The sequence below is a fragment of the Chlamydotis macqueenii genome, chromosome 11, assembly GCF_036417535.1.
Source record: "Chlamydotis macqueenii isolate bChlMac1 chromosome 11, bChlMac1.mat, whole genome shotgun sequence".
Lineage (NCBI taxonomy): Eukaryota > Metazoa > Chordata > Aves > Otidiformes > Otididae > Chlamydotis > Chlamydotis macqueenii.
Window position 1 is genome coordinate 371386 of NC_141566.1, and position 18851 is coordinate 390236.

Consider the following 18851-nt stretch of genomic DNA (forward strand, 5'->3'; position numbering starts at 1 on the left):
TTTAAAGCTTTTGCATTTTTCAGACACCCAGGCCTTTTTTTGACTCATTGGCAGCTTTAGTTTCACTCGAACCGCTGTCCTACATACAGGCAGGGGACAGACACAGATGCCTACATACATTTTCTCAACCCTAAGTACAGCCGAGATCTCCTCACCCTCTATGTGCCAAGTTGAATATTTGTTTGTTAAGGAGCACAGCAACACTTCTGTCCTCGTGAACTGCCTCCGAGCAGAGGAGGGCTCTGGGATTTCCTGGACGCCAGTGCTCCCGCTTTCACTGTCAACTCCGCACGGCCACCCACCGGAAAAAAGGCCTCAAAATAACGGACGTCAGACGATTGCTGCCACACCAAAAGTGCCAGCACTGAAAGCTCGTGCTGCTCCTCGCCGGCCCTTGCCAGCGCCTCTACAGGCCCACAAACATTATCCAGCCTAGAGACTGCATAAAAGGCAGACCGCCCCAGGCTGCAACACTCTTGCCCAGCGTACACTGACCAGTAACGTCTCCCCCTTCACCTTCCCGAGAGAGACTGTTCCCAGGGAGCCCTCTTCCTCCCATCAATTTACTACACCCTCCCTGCAGTTTTCAACCTTGTTCCCTCCTCGGCTGTGGTCCCTCAACTTAGCTCTCAAATGGCCAGAAATCAGATTCCATCCTCAAAAGAACAACCCCATGCTAACTAAGATGGCGCTTCCTCGCCCAGCTCCTCATCACCATCTGCAAAAAAAAAAAACCCAAAAATAAAACCTACCAAACAGCACCGCCCTTCAACATCACACCACTTACCACCAATCTCTTCTATGGCACTCTCCTCCTCAAAAGCGCCGCAGTGCTCTGCTCACCGGCTCCACTCATTGCCAAGAAGTCCGACGCTGCAACTGCCGCTCGTGGTGCTTCAGATGCTGAGAGACGCAAAGCTCAACTTACTTTTTCTGGGGTGTAGGTAGAAAAAAAATAGGTCTCATACCAAGCTAACTAGAAAAGTATGTCATTACATGCAATGACAACATTATCAAAAACCACCTGCTTTAGCTTCCTACAAGAAAACAAATGCTCCAGGCTTCATTTCTAGCAAGACCATGCATGCTATCTAACTTCTACCACAGCTACGTTCTGGACAGGGCTGAATGACAAATGTAGCAGAACGTGGTGGCTCGCACACGTGGCCGACAGAGGCACGGAGCTCCTGGCACTGCGTCCTGGTGTCTGCTCTGTCAGGGAGGGCTCAGATGGACCAGCCACTCCTTGCTGGAGGCACCTGCCTGTGATTCACTCCTCAGTCCCCTCCAGCAGCCATGCCCAGGCGGCCCCCTTTACAGCTGGAGGCCCCTCATACAGCAGGGCCAGGGCCAGGGCCAGGCCCACCCTCAGCCTCACTGGACCCATCTGGGGCTGCCCCACCTCCAGCCCCAGCTGGAGCCCATCAGGAGCAGGGGCCCTTGCCAAAGCCCCACAGCACATCACCCCCTTCCCTGTGCCTGTCCTCAGCCATCAGCTCTGCACCCAGGGGCTGCAAACACATCCAGGGGCACAGAGGACGTCACAGACAGTGAGATACAGAACAGAAAAAAAAAAACAGTGACAGTACGCAAGACAAAGAGATAGAGAAAGAAAGAGAGAGATAGAAAGGCAGAGGCACAGGGCAGGCATGCAGAGGCGCAAAGAAAAGCAGGCCAGAAAACAGGCTGGAGAAATTAGTTGGGGGGAGAAGACGGATGCAGGTCAGGACAAAGAGATGGAAAAGGCAAAAACAGCAATGGGCCGCAGGACAGAGACAGAGGACAAACAAAGGAAGGAAAGGGAGCAGAACAAAAGTGCAGGGATACAAAACAAAAGGAAGCGGTAGAACAAGAGATTTAAAGGGAGAGAGAAAGGGGGAAGAGCATACAAGAACAGACAGAAGAGGAGAGGTAGAAGGAAACAATAACAACAACAACAAATCACAGCAGCTTGGGAAAGGTAGGGGTCACGGGAGCGGCAGGGAAGGACAGGGACGCACAAGAGAGGAGGCAGAGCCCCAGGGGCCGGGGACTCACCACAGCTCTCACTCCCGGCACTGCTGGGAGAATCTGACAGGTCAGATGCTGCTTTCTGCTTCTCTCCTCTTCTGTAACTCCGACCACTTGGCTGTCCTCCACCTAAGAGAATACGTGGGTGTCTTACAGCTCTTAGACAAAAAGCTTCCTAGACACGTAGCCACCCACCCACGCTCGCTCGCGCGCTATGTGGCCGTACCGTGCTTCAGGTTCCACGTACAGACTGTGCAGTGCGCACTGGCGGTCTGGCCTGCTGAAGAGTACAAAGAGGGATCCTTCCTCACCCGGAGAGGCAGGCTAGGCTCTCTCTGGCCTGCAGCGGGAGGCAGCTGCTGGCTGGCTGGCCTTTGGTTTCTTCTTCTTCTTTACCTTTCTGTGGCCTCTCCAGCTTCAGCTGCAGCAGCTCCTCTCCACAGGCAGTAAGCACTCTGTTACATGACATAAATGTTGAAAATTAAATATCAGTATGAGGTGATTCTTGCTAACTGTAGAACTGTAGTCACATAGGTTAAGTTTTATACGAAATCTATTTGTCCTTAGAGGGAGTGGGACCCTAGAGATATTATAATACGCATTTGTTAGAAGCTAGCCTAGCATATCTTTAATACAATGGTAAGTCCCAAACACCCCCAAACACCACCTGCAGAAATAGGCCCTGAGCCATCACTTTGGAGCCAGGAAAATCAAGCAGCACCGCGACCTGTTCTCAAGACCAGATATGGAGATTTCAAGGAGGAGTTTGACCAGCGAATTTGAGGAGGGGGCGTTTTGACGACCACCAAGACCACCAAAAGACCCTCGACTCAAAAGACTGGGCATGCGCGAGTGGGTAGGGAAATGATGTAATGGTTTCTCAGAAAATTTATGTTTATGCATATTATTTCTTGGAATTTAATGAATATGTATAATTAATGTGTATTTAACCCGTGCTGTTGATCAAATGGGTGCGCACGCTAGGTGGAGCGATCCCCCGTGCGCCCAGCGCTGCAATAAAGAAAGTGCCTGCTTCTTAACTTCTCATTGCTGTTAAGGAGTTTTATTCCGGATTTCGGTAACAGCTCCATCCGTTCATTTTCGCTCCCGCACCGCCAGGAGAGCGCGGCCGGGCAGAGACAGCCCACACAAGCCTGAGGCGAGTGCAGTCAACAGCGTTCCCAAGGGAGGAACGGACAGCCACGGCCTCTGGGAGAGGGAAAGAAGAAGCAGCGACCGTTATTACCGCACGCGGCCCCTGGCCGGAGCGCCTGCTGCCGCAGGGGATTCTCCAGATACACTGAGGTCCCCCCTCGCAGCCTTCAGGGCAGGCCGTGGCCCGGTGCTACGGGACAGGCTTCAGGGGACGCGCCGGAGCGGCGGGCAGCTGCACGGGGCCGGGGGAGGCTCGGGGGGAGCTCTGGCGAGCTGGGGAGGTGCCCGGCGTCTCCGCCCGGGAGGGGGGGCCCCCTCCTGCCCCTCTTCCCTTCTCTCTGCTCTCGGGTCACTCCCCGGGGCTGCCCTCGCCCGGCTCGGCTCCGAGCGGGCGGCTTGAGGCTCCCCGGGCGGGCAGGAGACAGCGCTGCAGCCACGAAAGGGGCTCGCTCACCTCACGGGTGCCCTCGGTACTCACCCGTCACCGCCGCCGGGACCCGCCGGCCGCACACCGCCATGCTGCTCCCGGCCGCATGCGCAGTCCGAAGGCCGAACACAGTGCCTGCCGGGAGAAGGGCAGAGCACTGCGCATGCGCGACTCCCGAGCTGCAGTTCCCGCTTTCCATCACCAGGTGGCAGCAGCCCCCCACCGCTCCGCTCCTGGGTGTTCAGCCGGACGAGCCACGGCCGGTTCCTCCTGACGTGCGGAAAACGGACTCCACAATCCGTAAGATTGTAAAGTAGGTATGCTTATTCAGCGCTGGGCAGCACAGGGGGGTAGTCCCACCAAAACCGTGCGCGCCTTACGTGGCAACTCACTTTAAATTTACACAACCAAATGTTACATATACATCAAGTTTCACAATACGCCTAGACATATGCATGACCTATCCCCGCTTCCTATTAAAATTAGTCCCAAGGGGTCATTTTCATAAACTCCTCCTGTCTGGGCTTGCGCAGTGCCTCCTGATGGTGGTCGTCGGGGGTCGTGGGGATGAAGGCAGGTGACTCCTCTTCGTCACCGCTAGTAACCTTTTGTTCCTGCGCAAACTCAGTTATCCCTTGGCTTTCATTCAAGCTGCAGGGTCGGTTTTAGCTGGTTCTTGAAGCGACCCCCCTAGTCCTTACCGGGAACTGTCTTTCGTGAAGAACTGCAAGACTTTCTGCTTCAAATAGTTTGCACAATGGTTAGCAAATTATTAAGCAAGTAGTTAACAAAACATTAAGCACTATTTATCAACTTGATTCCTTAGGATGCACAGCAATAATTAATCAATGCCATATCTATTAAGATTTCTTTAACTCCTTCTCTCAGTCCCCCCTTTTCTAGAAAATTAGTAAATTCTTTTACTGCCAGCTATGTTCATCGTTTGTAGATTTACCAGGATTACACAAACCTTAATCCACATTCTACCTTCTCAGTTTAAGCTTTAGGGGTCCCTGAACTTCAGAAGTCCAGAGTTTTTGTGGTGCCTTTTTTACCCTAGTGTGGTGTATCCAGGCATTCTGCTCTCTGATCTTGATTGCTGTAAAGGAGGTGAGGAGTACCTGGTATGGTCCTTCCCACTGTGGTTCCAAGGTTTTTTCTGCAAGAGACTTTACATATACATCATCTCCAGGTTGTATATCATGCACAGGTTCATCTAGACCTCTTCCCCGGGTCCCAATTACATGCTTTCCAATTTTATTGAGCTGTTTGCCCAATGCCACCGTGTAGGAAGTCATAATTTCATCCCCAGCTTGCGTAGACATTCCCCTCTGTATTCCATAGGGTCGTCCATACAAAATTTCAAAGGGACTCAGTCCTTCCTTTGCCCTTGGTCTCGTTCGTATACGCAGAAGGGCTAAAGGGAGTGACTGAGGCCACGTTAAGTTTGCTTCTGGTCCCAATTTCACAATTTGCTGTTTGATTAAGTGATTCATTTTCTCTACTTGGCCACTCGACTGAGGGCGATACGGGGTATGAAGTTGCCAATCTATACCTAAATGGTGGCTGATTTGTTGCACTATTTTTGAGACAAAATGTGGTCCTCTGTCTGAGGATATGGTTGCTGGAACCCCAAAACGTGGTATTCTCTCTTGTACCAACACTTTAGTTACCTCCCGAGCCTTGGCTGTCCTAGTTGGGAACGCTTCTGGCCAACCTGAAAAGGTATCAGTTAATACCAGCAAATAGCGATACCCCCCTTTTCTTGGAAGTTCTGTAAAATCAACCTGCCATTGTTGTCCAGGCCCATTGCCCTTCCCAATCTGGCCCATTTCTGGTTTGGGAGTATTTTTTGGATTAGTCTGGAGGCAAAGGTCACACTGTTGAGTCACCTGTCTCACTGTGGTATATAAGTTTCTAGCCACGATTTCCCTTATCAAATGTTCATACAGAGCCTCTGTTCCCCAATGCCTTTTTCTATGTTCCTCCCGTATCAAGTGCCACAGTAAACAAGAGGGAATAATTAGTCTTCCCTGTGGGGTATAAGCCCACCCCTCTTCATTATATGACCCTTCCAAGTCTGTGATAAGTTTCTGATCTTCCTTGGTATATTCTGGCTTACCTTCTAGAGAGATTTGCCTATCAGGAATTAGAGCCCCTTCTATTCTCACCTTCATTTTGGCCGCTTGTTTTGCCTCTCTGTCCGCCAGTTCATTCCCTTTCTCCAAATCGGAGCTCACTCTCTGCTGTGCCTTAATATGCATAATTGCCACTTTCTCAGGGAGCTGGACAGCTTCTAGTAGCTTCAAAATTTCTTCTGCATGTTTGATATTTTTTCCCTGGGAGTTCAATAGTCCTCTTTCTTTCCAGATTGCTCCATGTGCGTGCACAACTCCGAAGGCATATTTTGAGTCCGTGTAAATGTTCACAGTTTTGCCCTGGGCCAACTCCAGGGCTCGGGTTAGGGCAATTATTTCTGCCTTCTGTGCGGAGGTGTTCATGGGCAAAGGCCCTGACTCTATTACCTGCTGGCTGGTAGTGATGGCATATCCCGCGTGTCGATTGCCATTTAAGACATAACTGCTCCCGTCTGTGAACCAGTTTTCCCCATTTTCCATGGGGCTATCCTTCAGGTCTGGGCGGCTTGCATATGTTGCTTCGATGGTTTCCAAACAGTCATGGTGCACTGGTTCTCCTGTGTTCCCACCGAGAAAAGAAGCTGGGTTGACAATGTTAGTGACCACGATTTCCACATCGTCCTGTTCTACTAATACAGCTTGATATCTCAGGAACCTTTGTGGAGAGAGCCAGTGCCCACCCTTTGCTTCCAGTACTGCTGATACTGTATGAGACACCAAAACAGTCATTTTCTGGCCCAGGGTAAACTTTCGGGCTTCCTGTATGTTCAGTATCACAGCTGCAACCGCCCGTAGGCATCCAGGCCAACCCTTTGCAGTGGCGTCTCACTGCTTAGAGAGATAGGCAACTGCCCGTCGATATGGACCCAGATCTTGTGCTAATATTCCCAGGGCAATACCCTGTTTCTCATGGGAGAAAAGAAGAAACGGCTTACTCACATCTGGGAGTCCTAAGGCCGGGGCCGACATCAACGCCTTTTTCAGTAGCTCAAAGGCTCGTTCGGTCTCTTTGTTCCACTCAAGGTGCTTCTGCTCAGTAGCTGTCAGAGCATACAGTGGTTTAACAAGCAGTCCATAATTATAGATCCACAATCGGCACCACCCGGTCATTCCCAGAAAAGTCCGTAACTCCTTTACTGTCTGAGGTCTCTGAGTCTGGCATATTGCCTCTTTGCGGGCCTGTCCCAAAGTTCTCTGCCCCACACTAATTTCATAGCCCAAATAATTCACTTTACGTTGCATTACCTGGGCTTTCTTCCTGGAGACACGGTATCCCTGGAGTCCCAAGAAATTCAACAGACTCACCGTCCATGCCATACAGTCTTCCTCTGTTTTCGTGGCAATCAGGATATCATCTACATACTGCAACAATTTTCCTTCCCCAGATGGGGTTTCCCAGGATTCTAAGTCTTTTGCAAGCTGATTCCCAAAAATGGTAGGACTATTTTTAAATCCTTGTGGCAACACCGTCCAAGTGAGCTGGGTCTTCCGACCACTTTTAGGGTTTTCCCATTCGAACGCAAACAATTTTTGACTGGCTTCATGGAGAGGGAGGCAAAAGAAAGCATCCTTCAAATCTAAAACAGTAAACCAAATTAGTTCAGGTGTCAACACAGTCAGCAGGGTATATGGATTGGCCACTACTGGGTAGAGGTCCTCAGTTATCTTATTCACCGCCCGTAAGTCTTGGACCACCCTATATGACCCATCGGGTTTCCGAACAGGTAATATAGGGGTATTGAATTCTGACACTCACTCCTTTAATAGTCCTAACTGTAGAAATTTTTCTATCACCGGCCGGATTCCTTCTCTGTCTTCCTTCTTTAGGGGACATTGTTTAATTCTTACCGGTCGTCGGCCTTCCTTAACCTTAACTTCAACAGGTGGAGCACTTTTCGCCCTTCCAGGTACATCAGTAGCCCATACCCCCGGGTACACTTGGTTTAGGATTTCCTCATTAATTTTTCCTTCTGAGGGGAGACTGGTTAAGGTTAGACTCAATATCTGAATATATTGCTGATCTTTTACCTCCAGAGTAATTTCTCCTTTTTCAAATATAATTTTTGCTCCCAATTGTTCCAATAGATCTCTCCCCAAAAGTGCTTTCGGGGAGTTGGGCATATATAAAAATTTGTGGATACCCCATTGTTTTCCCAATTTGTATTTTAGAGGCTTACAAAAATATGCCTTTTCACTTTGGCCAGTCGCTCCTTTTACCATGACATAATCATTTCCCAGGGGCATCAAAGCTTGATTCAGAACCGAATATGTTGCCCCTGTATCTACTAAGAATTCTACTTGTTGTTGTTTTTCCCCTAGCTTAATTATAACCAGTGGATCCGCTAGGGTAGACTCCCCAGGTTCCCGTCAGTCTTCTATCACATGAGCTATCCTCACATTCGCCGGGATCCTCCGGCCTTCTTTCTTGTTCCTTGGGCATTCCTTTTTCCAGTGGCCAAAGCCCTTGCACATTGCACACTGATCCTTTTCCAACCCCAACCGAGGCTGATTTCGCCTACCTCTCCACTCCCCATCTCCCCGAACGACAGCCACCAACCTTCTTTGTCCCTGCCGATACCCTTCTTCTCTATTACTGAACACTCTCCAAGCCTCATCCAGCAAGATCTCTAAATTCCTGCTTTCCGCAGGACGCAACTTTTGAAGCTTTCGTCTTATGTCCCCCGTAGACTGACCCAGGAACAGAGCAGAGAAACTAGTTGCTGTATCCCTACCTCAGACCCCGGGTCCAGCGGCGTGCTACGACGCATCACATCCCTCAGTCGATCCGGGAATTCAGATGGAGACTCGGAAGGACCTTGTTTAATTGCATATAAGGCTGACCAATTTATAGTCTTAGGGATTGCCCGTTCCATCCCCTTCGAAATCCACTCCTGATATTCCTGCAATCTTTCCATATGTACTGACCTGTTTACCTCCCATTTCGGGTCCTGGAGGGGGAAGTGTTCCTTAACATCTCCCCCGGTAACTTTATAATAATCCTCGGCTAGATTTCCTGCCGTTTTTAAAATCAACTGCTTCTCCGTTTCAGTCATGTATTCTAATAGCAGCTGTATGTCTTTCCAGTCCGGATTATGTTGTTTTACAATGAACTGGAAATGTTTAGCCACACTTACCGGATCGCTTCTGTAATCTTTAGCAATTTTTCTCCACTCTCCCAAGTCAGCGGTGGAGAAGGGTACTTTAATTAACATTGTTCCGCCATCCGGCCCCACCGCCTCCCGGAGGGGTGCTTGTAAGATTGTCGGAGCAGATTTCTGTCTAGTACGGGAAGATACAGGGCTATCAGGGGGATTCGATGTCCCTTCCGAGTCTGCGTCCTGGTCCTGTGATCGGGGGGGAGGTTTAAACAAATCACTTAAATCTTGTTCTGGAACCTGGCGTACTTTATCTGCTTTCGTACACCTCTGCCCAATGCTGCATGATGAACAGCACCTTTTTAACCTGCCCCCACCCCCCTTGTTCTCCCGTTCGAGTGCGAGTACCATAGGGTCCTGCGGGGATATCATCCCACAGTCCCTTTGCCACTCTGGGTGATTTCGTAGGGTAAAAAACATATCTGCATACGACACCTCGTCCCATTTCCCTTCTCTTCTAAGAAACAACATAAGCTGCAACAAAGTATTGTAATCCAACGTTCCATTGAACGGCCACTTGACTTCACCCTCTAACTTATACAATGGCCACCACTGATTGCAATATTTAATAAGAGTCTTTTTACTTTCCGTACCTCCACCCCCGGCAATATCTTTCCAGTGGGCGAGTATGCAGCCCAGGGGGCTTCTCCTTAATATTCCCCCTTGAGTGTTGCCCATTTTATATTTCCTCTGTGAGAGGGTCTCAATGAATGATTCAAATTTAGACTAACTATTTCACTCCTCCACACCACACTTACAATCAATCACTCAACCACACTCTCTTAACCATACAGCACAGGGATCCCTCATTCATACCAGCCTTTTAAAGCAGCTGCAAAACGGTTGCAAGAACAAACTCACCTACTGATGTTAAACTATCTCCAAATCCGGGTTAAAGAGGCCCGCTTACCCTTCTCCTGCTTCTCATGTACCGATCATCAGCAGGTCCATCCTGGCTCCCAGCAATGGGATGCAGCGGTTACCTCGGACTCGCTCGATCTACCCCCAAGATCGCTAGCGGCCGCTCTATCGGTCAGCGAGTCCCCTTTGATGCTCCAAACTAACCTGGGTACCCAACCAACGGGGACTATGCTGCACGCCAGACGTCTCTGCGCGATTTACCAGCTGCCCCAGCCACGCGTACGACTTACAGGCCCCTACCATTAAACATACCGTTTGGTCCGCGGCTTCAGGAGGTCGTTGTCTGCTCCTGCGGTGAGCGGCTGGCAGCGGAGGCTCCTCCGAGGAAAGTGCTCGGGGCGCGCCTAGGGGCGTCCGCTCCGCAGTCGATCCCGCAGCCAAGCAGAGATCCTCCTGGCTGGCTCGCCAAACTGACGTGCGGAAAACGGACTCCACAATCTGTAAGATTGTAAAGTAGGTATGTTTATTCAGCGCTGGGCAGCACAGGGGGGTAGTCCCACCAAAACCGTGCGCGCCTTACGTGGCAACTCACGTTGGGGGTGGGGGGCACTGGGCAAGTTGGGGAACACAGGCAGCGCCCCCAGGATCCCAAGACAGAGGGGTCATGGGGAGGCAGCGCCAAAAAGGGGGGCGTCGAACAGGGACACAAAACAAGAGTGCAGGGCACGCAACGGGCAAAACACAGGGGAAAAAAAACTCACAAGGGAGGAAAACCTCACACGGTGGGGGGGTGTTTTAGTGAAAAGCATTTGCAAGTGATACAGGGAATTAACGGTCTGCTAAATATTGCTTGATTTAGAAGACTGACTGTCTGCATACTGCTTGATTTAGGAGACTAACTGTCTGCTAGACAATGCCTAACAATCCTCTTTGCCTTGAAACTCACTTAAGCTTATCAGGGACTGGTACTTGTCAAGAAACTGGTATTCAGTCAAGGACTAATATGTCAAGCAAAGGACATGATAACAGGAGTCGTTCAGAAACTGCTGAAATCCCCAAGTGAAAGGAGAGCATGGGTGAATGACTGAAGTTCATCTAGAGGAAGATCAGACCCCTGAAGAAGTAAACGACCACCAGAGACAGATCTGAAATGCTAACGCAAGTGGTTTTTTAATAACCCCGCCTCGCTTATGCACATGTATGTCTGTATTGTGCAATCCTAGGAATGTGTGTACCTGCACCGGATACATTTTTGGTAAAATGTGCTGTCAGTGTGCGTGCTTTTGGAGAAGCAATCCCCCACGCACCCGGTGCCAACTAAACATGCCTGCTTTATAACTCTCTCCGAGTTGTAGAGTTTGATCCATGCGTCAGGAGGGCTGAGAAACACAGAGCGGGACAGTGGGGACGGATACGAGGGAGAGACGGACACGCAAGGACAAGGGGTACGTGCGGGAAGAAAGGTGCGTAAGGATGACCTATAGCAGGGAGTCCACGCAGGACAATCCACAGCACGTAACTCACCCGGCATAACCTGCACGAGATGACCCACACCGGACAATGGACCCACACTGCGTAATCCCCAGCGAGAACCCCTCCGTCTCCCACTGGGTCACACCAACTATCCCCAAATTGAGTGGCTTTTTTTTTTTTTTCCTTGTCCAGAATATTTTTTTTCCCATGGCCAGACTATGCTCCAGACCACACCTCATTTGATTTTTCCTGTGCCTGAATATTTAGTTAAAAGACTACGGAAGGAAAATCACCACATTCTTAACATTCACTCTAAAATCCATGCGGCAAGTCCCTTAGGAAAAATGCAGTCACGCATCGCAGACGTACCTTGTACTTGCAGACCGCTGCGGCTCCTTTCCATCCATCTCGTACTTTCACGGCCAAGGAAAGGGCGACCACGGTGAAACGCTGGCAGCAGACATTCAGCAGAGAGAGGGAAAAACCCCTTAGTTTGAAGCTAGGCAGGAATCTTCCTTTTGGGGCGAGGTTTCTCAGGACTAAAACCACGTGAAGGACAGAGTATCTTGCAGCACCTTTGGTACAGCTGCTGATACCGGCCTTTAAAGCTTTTGCATTTTTCAGACACCCAGGCCTTTTTTTGACTCATTGGCAGCTTTAGTTTCACTCGAACCGCTGTCCTACATACAGGCAGGGGACAGACACAGATGCCTACATACATTTTCTCAACCCTAAGTACAGCCGAGATCTCCTCACCCTCTATGTGCCAAGTTGAATATTTGTTTGTTAAGGAGCACAGCAACACTTCTGTCCTCGTGAACTGCCTCCGAGCAGAGGAGGGCTCTGGGATTTCCTGGACGCCAGTGCTCCCGCTTTCACTGTCAACTCCGCACGGCCACCCACCGGAAAAAAGGCCTCAAAATAACGGACGTCAGACGATTGCTGCCACACCAAAAGTGCCAGCACTGAAAGCTCGTGCTGCTCCTCGCCGGCCCTTGCCAGCGCCTCTACAGGCCCACAAACATTATCCAGCCTAGAGACTGCATAAAAGGCAGACCGCCCCAGGCTGCAACACTCTTGCCCAGCGTACACTGACCAGTAACGTCTCCCCCTTCACCTTCCCGAGAGAGACTGTTCCCAGGGAGCCCTCTTCCTCCCATCAATTTACTACACCCTCCCTGCAGTTTTCAACCTTGTTCCCTCCTCGGCTGTGGTCCCTCAACTTAGCTCTCAAATGGCCAGAAATCAGATTCCATCCTCAAAAGAACAACCCCATGCTAACTAAGATGGCGCTTCCTCGCCCAGCTCCTCATCACCATCTGCAAAAAAAAAAAACCCAAAAATAAAACCTACCAAACAGCACCGCCCTTCAACATCACACCACTTACCACCAATCTCTTCTATGGCACTCTCCTCCTCAAAAGCGCCGCAGTGCTCTGCTCACCGGCTCCACTCATTGCCAAGAAGTCCGACGCTGCAACTGCCGCTCGTGGTGCTTCAGATGCTGAGAGACGCAAAGCTCAACTTACTTTTTCTGGGGTGTAGGTAGAAAAAAAATAGGTCTCATACCAAGCTAACTAGAAAAGTATGTCATTACATGCAATGACAACATTATCAAAAACCACCTGCTTTAGCTTCCTACAAGAAAACAAATGCTCCAGGCTTCATTTCTAGCAAGACCATGCATGCTATCTAACTTCTACCACAGCTACGTTCTGGACAGGGCTGAATGACAAATGTAGCAGAACGTGGTGGCTCGCACACGTGGCCGACAGAGGCACGGAGCTCCTGGCACTGCGTCCTGGTGTCTGCTCTGTCAGGGAGGGCTCAGATGGACCAGCCACTCCTTGCTGGAGGCACCTGCCTGTGATTCACTCCTCAGTCCCCTCCAGCAGCCATGCCCAGGCGGCCCCCTTTACAGCTGGAGGCCCCTCATACAGCAGGGCCAGGGCCAGGGCCAGGCCCACCCTCAGCCTCACTGGACCCATCTGGGGCTGCCCCACCTCCAGCCCCAGCTGGAGCCCATCAGGAGCAGGGGCCCTTGCCAAAGCCCCACAGCACATCACCCCCTTCCCTGTGCCTGTCCTCAGCCATCAGCTCTGCACCCAGGGGCTGCAAACACATCCAGGGGCACAGAGGACGTCACAGACAGTGAGATACAGAACAGAAAAAAAAAACAGTGACAGTACGCAAGACAAAGAGATAGAGAAAGAAAGATAAGAAAAGAAAGAGAGAGATAGAAAGGCAGAGGCACAGGGCAGGCATGCAGAGGCGCAAAGAAAAGCAGGCCAGAAAACAGGCTGGAGAAATTAGTTGGGGGGAGAAGACGGATGCAGGTCAGGACAAAGAGATGGAAAAGGCAAAAACAGCAATGGGCCGCAGGACAGAGACAGAGGACAAACAAAGGAAGGAAAGGGAGCAGAACAAAAGTGCAGGGATACAAAACAAAAGGAAGCGGTAGAACAAGAGATTTAAAGGGAGAGAGAAAGGGGGAAGAGCATACAAGAACAGACAGAAGAGGAGAGGTAGAAGGAAACAATAACAACAACAACAAATCACAGCAGCTTGGGAAAGGTAGGGGTCACGGGAGCGGCAGGGAAGGACAGGGACGCACAAGAGAGGAGGCAGAGCCCCAGGGGCCGGGGACTCACCACAGCTCTCACTCCCGGCACTGCTGGGAGAATCTGACAGGTCAGATGCTGCTTTCTGCTTCTCTCCTCTTCTGTAACTCCGACCACTTGGCTGTCCTCCACCTAAGAGAATACGTGGGTGTCTTACAGCTCTTAGACAAAAAGCTTCCTAGACACGTAGCCACCCACCCACGCTCGCTCGCGCGCTATGTGGCCGTACCGTGCTTCAGGTTCCACATACAGACTGTGCAGTGCGCACTGGCGGTCTGGCCTGCTGAAGAGTACAAAGAGGGATCCTTCCTCACCCGGAGAGGCAGGCTAGGCTCTCTCTGGCCTGCAGCGGGAGGCAGCTGCTGGCTGGCTGGCCTTTGGTTTCTTCTTCTTCTTTACCTTTCTGTGGCCTCTCCAGCTTCAGCTGCAGCAGCTCCTCTCCACAGGCAGTAAGCACTCTGTTACATGACATAAATGTTGAAAATTAAATATCAGTATGAGGTGATTCTTGCTAACTGTAGAACTGTAGTCACATAGGTTAAGTTTTATACGAAATCTATTTGTCCTTAGAGGGAGTGGGACCCTAGAGATATTATAATACGCATTTGTTAGAAGCTAGCCTAGCATATCTTTAATACAATGGTAAGTCCCAAACACCCCCAAACCCCACCTGCAGAAATAGGCCCTGAGCCATCACTTTGGAGCCAGGAAAATCAAGCAGCACCGCGACCTGTTCTCAAGACCAGATATGGAGATTTCAAGGAGGAGTTTGACCAGCGAATTTGAGGAGGGGGCGTTTTGACGACCACCAAGACCACCAAAAGACCCTCGACTCAAAAGACTGGGCATGCGCGAGTGGGTAGGGAAATGATGTAATGGTTTCTCAGAAAATTTATGTTTATGCATATTATTTCTTGGAATTTAATGAATATGTATAATTAATGTGTATTTAACCCGTGCTGCTGATCAAATGGGTGCGCACGCTAGGTGGAGCGATCCCCCGTGCGCCCAGCGCTGCAATAAAGAAGTGCCTGCTTCTTAACTTCTCGTTGCTGTTAAGGAGTTTTATTCCGGATTTCGGTAACAGCTCCATCCGTTCATTTTCGCTCCCGCACCGCCAGGAGAGCGCGGCCGGGCAGAGACAGCCCACACAAGCCTGAGGCGAGTGCAGTCAACAGCGTTCCCAAGGGAGGAACGGACAGCCACGGCCTCTGGGAGAGGGAAAGAAGAAGCAGCGACCGTTATTACCGCACGCGGCCCCTGGCCGGAGCGCCTGCTGCCGCAGGGGATTCTCCAGATACACTGAGGTCCCCCCTCGCAGCCTTCAGGGCAGGGCGTGGCCCGGTGCTACGGGACAGGCTTCAGGGGACGCGCCGGAGCGGCGGGCAGCTGCACGGGGCCGGGGGAGGCTCGGGGGGAGCTCTGGCGAGCTGGGGAGGTGCCCGGCGTCTCCGCCCGGGAGGGGGGGCCCCCTCCTGCCCCTCTTCCCTTCTCTCTGCTCTCGGGTCACTCCCCGGGGCTGCCCTCGCCCGGCTCGGCTCCGAGCGGGCGGCTTGAGGCTCCCCGGGCGGGCAGGAGACAGCGCTGCAGCCACGAAAGGGGCTCGCTCACCTCACGGGTGCCCTCGGTACTCACCCGTCACCGCCGCCGGGACCCGCCGGCCGCACACCGCCATGCTGCTCCCGGCCGCATGCGCAGTCCGAAGGCCGAACACAGTGCCTGCCGGGAGAAGGGCAGAGCACTGCGCATGCGCGACTCCCGAGCTGCAGTTCCCGCTTTCCGTCACCAGGTGGCAGCAGCCCCCCACCGCTCCGCTCCTGGGTGTTCAGCCGGACGAGCCACGGCCGGTTCCTCCTGACGTGCGGAAAACGGACTCCACAATCTGTAAGATTGTAAAGTAGGTATGCTTATTCAGCGCTGGGCAGCACAGGGGGGTAGTCCCACCAAAACCGTGCGCGCCTTACGTGGCAACTCACTTTAAATTTACACAACCAAATGTTACATATACATCAAGTTTCACAATACGCCTAGACATATGCATGACCTATCCCCGCTTCCTATTAAAATTAGTCCCAAGGGGTCATTTTCATAAACTCCTCCTGTCTGGGCTTGCGCAGTGCCTCCTGATGGTGGTCGTCGGGGGTCGTGGGGATGAAGGCAGGTGACTCCTCTTCGTCACCGCTAGTAACCTTTTGTTCCTGCGCAAACTCAGTTATCCCTTGGCTTTCATTCAAGCTGCAGGGTCGGTTTTAGCTGGTTCTTGAAGCGACCCCCCTAGTCCTTACCGGGAACTGTCTTTCGTGAAGAATTGCAAGACTTTCTGCTTCAAATAGTTTGCACAATGGTTAGCAAATTATTAAGCAAGTAGTTAACAAAACATTAAGCACTATTTATCAACTTGATTCCTTAGGATGCACAGCAATAATTAATCAATGCCATATCTATTAAGATTTCTTTAACTCCTTCTCTCAGTCCCCCCTTTTCTAGAAAATTAGTAAATTCTTTTACTGCCAGCTATGTTCATCATTTGTAGATTTACCAGGATTACACAAACCTTAATCCACATTCTACCTTCTCAGTTTAAGCTTTAGGGGTCCCTGAACTTCAGAAGTCCAGAGTTTTTGTGGTGCCTTTTTTACCCTAGTGTGGTGTATCCAGGCATTCTGCTCTCTGATCTTGATTGCTGTAAAGGAGGTGAGGAGTACCTGGTATGGTCCTTCCCACTGTGGTTCCAAGGTTTTTTCTGCAAGAGACTTTACATATACATCATCTCCAGGTTGTATATCATGCACAGGTTCATCTAGACCTCTTCCCCGGGTCCCAATTACATGCTTTCCAATTTTATTGAGCTGTTTGCCCAATGCCACCGTGTAGGAAGTCATAATTTCATCCCCAGCTTGCGTAGACATTCCCCTCTGTATTCCATAGGGTCGTCCATACAAAATTTCAAAGGGACTCAGTCCTTCCTTTGCCCTTGGTCTCGTTCGTATACGCAGAAGGGCTAAAGGGAGTGACTGAGGCCACGTTAAGTTTGCTTCTGGTCCCAATTTCACAATTTGCTGTTTGATTAAGTGATTCATTTTCTCTACTTGGCCACTCGACTGAGGGCGATACGGGGTATGAAGTTGCCAATCTATACCTAAATGGTGGCTGATTTGTTGCACTATTTTTGAGACAAAATGTGGTCCTCTGTCTGAGGATATGGTTGCTGGAACCCCAAAACGTGGTATTCTCTCTTGTACCAACACTTTAGTTACCTCCCGAGCCTTGGCTGTCCTAGTTGGGAACGCTTCTGGCCAACCTGAAAAGGTATCAGTTAATACCAGCAAATAGCGATACCCCCCTTTCCTTGGAAGCTCTGTAAAATCAACCTGCCATTGTTGTCCAGGCCCATTGCCCTTCCCAATCTGGCCCATTTCTGGTTTGGGAGTATTTTTTGGATTAGTCTGGAGGCAAAGGTCACACTGTTGAGTCACCTGTCTCACTGTGGTATATAAGTTTCTAGCCACGATTTCCCTTATCAAATGTTCATACAGAGCCTCTGTTCCCCAATGCCTTTTTCTATGTTCCTCCCGTATCAAGTGCCACAGTAAACAAGAGGGAATAATTAGTCTTCCCTGTGGGGTATAAGCCCACCCCTCTTCATTATATGACCCTTCCAAGTCTGTGATAAGTTTCTGATCTTCCTTGGTATATTCTGGCTTACCTTCTAGAGAGATTTGCCTATCAGGAATTAGAGCCCCTTCTATTCTCACCTTCATTTTGGCCGCTTGTTTTGCCTCTCTGTCCGCCAGTTCATTCCCTTTCTCCAAATCGGAGCTCACTCTCTGCTGTGCCTTAATATGCATAATTGCCACTTTCTCAGGGAGCTGGACAGCTTCTAGTAGCTTCAAAATTTCTTCTGCATGTTTGATATTTTTTCCCTGGGAGTTCAATAGTCCTCTTTCTTTCCAGATTGCTCCATGTGCGTGCACAACTCCGAAGGCATATTTTGAGTCCGTGTAAATGTTCACAGTTTTGCCCTGGGCCAACTCCAGGGCTCGGGTTAGGGCAATTATTTCTGCCTTCTGTGCGGAGGTGTTCATGGGCAAAGGCCCTGACTCTATTACCTGCTGGCTGGTAGTGATGGCATATCCCGCGTGTCGATTGCCATTTAAGACATAACTGCTCCCGTCTGTGAACCAGTTTTCCCCATTTTCCATGGGGCTATCCTTCAGGTCTGGGCGGCTTGCATATGTTGCTTCGATGGTTTCCAAACAGTCATGGTGCACTGGTTCTCCTGTGTTCCCACCGAGAAAAGAAGCTGGGTTGACAATGTTAGTGACCACGATTTCCACATCGTCCTGTTCTACTAATACAGCTTGATATCTCAGGAACCTTTGTGGAGAGAGCCAGTGCCCACCCTTTGCTTCCAGTACTGCTGATACTGTATGAGACACCAAAACAGTCATTTTCTGGCCCAGGGTAAACTTTCGGGCTTCCTGTATGTTCAGTATCACAGCTGCAACCGCCCGTAGGCATCCAGGCCAACCCTTTGCAGTGGCGTCTCACTGCTTAGAGAGATAGGCAACTGCCCGTCGATATGGACCCAGATCTTGTGCTAATATTCCCAGGGCAATACCCTGTTTCTCATGGGAGAAAAGAAGAAACGGCTTACTCACATCTGGGAGTCCTAAGGCCGGGGCCGACATCAACGCCTTTTTCAGTAGCTCAAAGGCTCGTTCGGTCTCTTTGTTCCACTCAAGGTGCTTCTGCTCAGTAGCTGTCAGAGCATACAGTGGTTTAACAAGCAGTCCATAATTATAGATCCACAATCGGCACCACCCGGTCATTCCCAGAAAAGTCCGTAACTCCTTTACTGTCTGAGGTCTCTGAGTCTGGCATATTGCCTCTTTGCGGGCCTGTCCCAAAGTTCTCTGCCCCGCACTAATTTCATAGCCCAAATAATTCACTTTACGTTGCATTACCTGGGCTTTCTTCCTGGAGACACGGTATCCCTGGAGTCCCAAGA

General features: G+C 50.5%; 2 long non-coding RNA genes across 3 annotated transcripts; both read right to left on the reverse strand.

Moving 5' to 3' along the window:
• On the reverse strand, positions 1-2389 carry LOC147599311 (uncharacterized). 2 transcript variants are annotated; one of them, XR_015259715.1, is made up of 4 exons: positions 2237-2389; positions 2038-2139; positions 844-933; positions 1-718 (listed from the first exon to the last, which is right to left on the reverse strand). It is a non-coding gene; the product is annotated as an uncharacterized LOC147599311 (long non-coding RNA). The 2 variants fall into 2 exon arrangements; XR_015259716.1 differs by having other exon boundaries at positions 2262-2340.
• A 9137-nt stretch (positions 2390-11526) lies between these two features.
• On the reverse strand, positions 11527-14289 carry LOC147599312 (uncharacterized). Its single transcript, XR_015259797.1, has 6 exons — positions 14240-14289; positions 14070-14123; positions 13871-13972; positions 12664-12723; positions 11589-11669; positions 11527-11531 (listed from the first exon to the last, which is right to left on the reverse strand). It is a non-coding gene; the product is annotated as an uncharacterized LOC147599312 (long non-coding RNA).
• Positions 14290-18851: the final 4562 nt, after the last annotated feature.